The following is a 3,388-nucleotide window of genomic DNA, read 5'->3' on the forward strand; positions in this document are numbered from 1 at the left end:
TCTCCATTTACTGGCTGAGTGTAAGATTTATTTATAAAATGGGAATAATCACGTCCTTTTCCCCTTAATTTATATAAATAGCCCTCAACTTTCACTTTCAAAAATTATACACAAACATTTATATCCTAAAGTACTCCTAAAAGCCCCACTCAGAAATGCACACAAGAGCTGGATAACATATGGGTCCTTCCCACAAGTCATCAGTTTAGTTTTGGCAGCTTTGCTAGTGAAGCCATATTTCTTAAATTATTTAAGAAATGTAGGCCGGGCAGGGTGGCTTATGCCTGTAATCCCAGCACTTTGGGAGGCTGAGGTGGGCGGATGACAAGGTCAAGAGATCAAGACCATCCTGGCCAACATGGTGAAACCCCATTTCTAAACATACAAAAATTAGGCCAGGCGTGGTGGCTCACGCCTGTAATCCCAGCACTTTGCAAGGCCAAGGCAGGCAGATCACAAGTTCAGGAGATCAAGACCATCCTGGCTAACACAGTGAAACCCCGTCTCTACTAAAAATACAAAAAATTAGCTGGGCGTGGTGGCGGTCACCTGTAGTCCCAGCTACTCGGGAGGCTGAGGCAGGAGAATGGCGTGAACCCAGGAAGTAGAGCTTGCAGTGAGCCGAGATCGCACCACTACACTCCAGCCTGGGCGACAGAGCAAGACTCTGTCTCAAAAAATAAAAAATAAATACATAAAATAAAAATACAAAACTGCCAGGCACGGCGGCGCACACCTATAATCCCAGCACTTTGAGAGGCTGAGGCGGGCAGATCACGACCAAGAAACCCCGTCTCTACAAAAAATACAAAAAAAATTAGCTGGGCGTGGTGGCACGCGCCTGTAGTCCCAGCTATTTGGGAGGCTGAGGCAGGAGTATGGCGTGAACCCGGGAGGCGGACCTTGCAGTGAGCCGAGATCACGCCACTGCACTCCAGCCTGGGCAACAGCGCAAGACTCTGTCTCCAAAAAAAAAAAAAAGAAGCTGGAAAAACACAAAAATTAGCTGGATGTAATGGTGTGTGCCTGTAGTCCTGGCTACTCGGGAGGCTAAAGGAGGAGAATCGCTTGGACCTGGGAGGAAGAGGCTTCAGTGAGCTGAGATCAAGGCACTGCACTCCAGCCTGGCAATAGAGCAAGACTCTGTCTCAAAAAAAAAAAAAAGAAAATATATTGCATTACCTGCCTCTTTTAGTGACACATTTCCTTTAATTGACACAAAGGAAAAAAGTACCCAAGTGGCAGTTCTTAAATCTGGTGTTCTCTAGACTTAAAGCTCGTCGAATGTATGCTTAAATGTGAAGGAAAAGAACAAAAGTGAAAAACGCTGGAAATGTATGAGCCAAGACTGTGCCTAAAAGGCAAAGCGGGCTGGGTACAGTGGCTCACACCTGTAATCCCAACACTTTGGGAGGCTGAGGCGGGTGGATTACCTGAGGTCAGGAGTTGGAGACCACCCTGGCCAACATAATGAAACTCCATCTCTACTAAAAATACAAAAAATGAGCTGGGCGTGGTGGCGGGCGCCTCTAATCCCAGCTATTCGGGAGGCTGAAGCATGAGAATCGCTTGAATCCAGGAGGCGGAGGTTGCAGTCCAAGATTGTGCCGCTGTGCTCCAGCCTGGGCAACAAGTGTGAAACTCCATCACAAAAAATAAGGGTCGGGCATGGTGGCTCACACTTGTAATCCCAGCACTTTGGGAGGCTGAAGCAGGTGGATCACCTGAAGTCAGGAGTTCAAGACCAGCCTGACCAACATGGAGAAAGCCCATCTCTACTAAAAATATAAAATTAGCTGGGCACGGTGGCGCACGCCTGTAATCCCAGCTACTTGGGAGGCTGAGGCAGGAGATTCGCTTGAACCCGGGAGGCAGAGGTTGTAGTGAGCCGAGATCGTGCCATTGCACTCCAGCCTGAGCAACAAGAGCAAAACTCCATCTCAAAATAAATAAATAAATAAATAATACTAATAAAACAAAATAAAGGCAAAGTTTTTATGCTTTTTTTTTTTTTTTTTTTTTTTTAGCTTTTAGGGAACAGAGTCCCTCCTTACAATGCACAAGTCTAGAGAGTCTATATTTACCACAATCAACTTCTGGAGATTTTCAGGAAATGCATTGTGTTCAAAATGTTGCCTATGCATTGTTTCATTCCATAAAAGCTGCAGCCTACAGAAAAATACAAATAAATAAACCTGGGTGAGAGCAAATGTAAATCAGGAGGCCAAAAACACAAGATCTGTGCATTTTATTTTTGTAAACAATATCTAAAACATACCTCAATATAAAAAACCAGAAACAAAATAACAAAAACAGGGCGTGAGAACAAAAAATACAGATGACAGGTTCTGTAGTTATGATACTGAATTGAGCTTCCTGTCAGCCAAAACTAGAAGGGAAACATGACCACTACCTGACTTTTGCAGAGGCTTTAGATCTGAGCACTTGGATCTGAAAACAGTTTCTCTTTAGATGTCTTCAAATAAGGGACAGTATCCTTGATGACAATACAGTACATATATTAACAATTCTCCTAAGACCATCTCTGTGTATATCAAGGTTATACCTGGATGAATATTTCTGCAGCAGGCATGGGGTAGGCAGGCAATATGACCAAATATGTAGTTTGGATGCTCAAATGAAACAGAAGAAGGAGCTCAGGCAACCATGAAGCATGGTGCACGTATCACGGTCAAATGTTCTAACCCTAAGATTGGGGTGCATGAGAACTGGAGAGGCCTCAATACTGAGACTTAGACGAAGGGTGTGGAATTAACTTCCTAGTGTGACTAATCCAACTTAGCTCAAAGTGACTCTGAGATCAGCCCTTCTCGCAAGTCAATTCATAAACGAATGCTTTAGTTACAGGAGGTATTAACTGCAAACGAACAGCCAAGAGCATTCCTGGGCATGTCCATTGAGCTCCATGTAGCAGAGGCCATTAACTGGGTCTCAGCAACCAAATTCTCTTTCATCTTGTAGTCACAGCATCCCTGAGTCTTAACTCGGCACATGACTGCCCAGATAAGAGGCTCTATGTCCCAGCATCTCTTTCAGCAAAGTGTGGCCACAGTGATTTGAGCAATGCTCAGTCCTATCTTTTTTTTGAGACGGAGTCTCGCTCTGTCGCCCGGGCTGGAGTGCAGTGGCCGGATCTCAGCTCACTGCAAGCTCCGCCTCCCGGGTTCACGCCATTCTCCGGCCTCAGCCTCCCGAGTAGCTGGGACTACAGACGCCCGCCACCTCGCCCGGCTAGTTTTTTTTTTATTTCTTAATAGAGACGGGGTTTCACCATGTTAGCCAGGATGGTCTCGATCTCCTGACCTCGTGATCCGCCCGTCTCGGCCTCCCAAAGTGCTGGGATTACAGGCTTGAGCCACCGCGCCCG

This window comes from Theropithecus gelada, chromosome 4 (genome assembly GCF_003255815.1).
Source record: "Theropithecus gelada isolate Dixy chromosome 4, Tgel_1.0, whole genome shotgun sequence".
Classification (NCBI taxonomy): domain Eukaryota; kingdom Metazoa; phylum Chordata; class Mammalia; order Primates; family Cercopithecidae; genus Theropithecus; species Theropithecus gelada.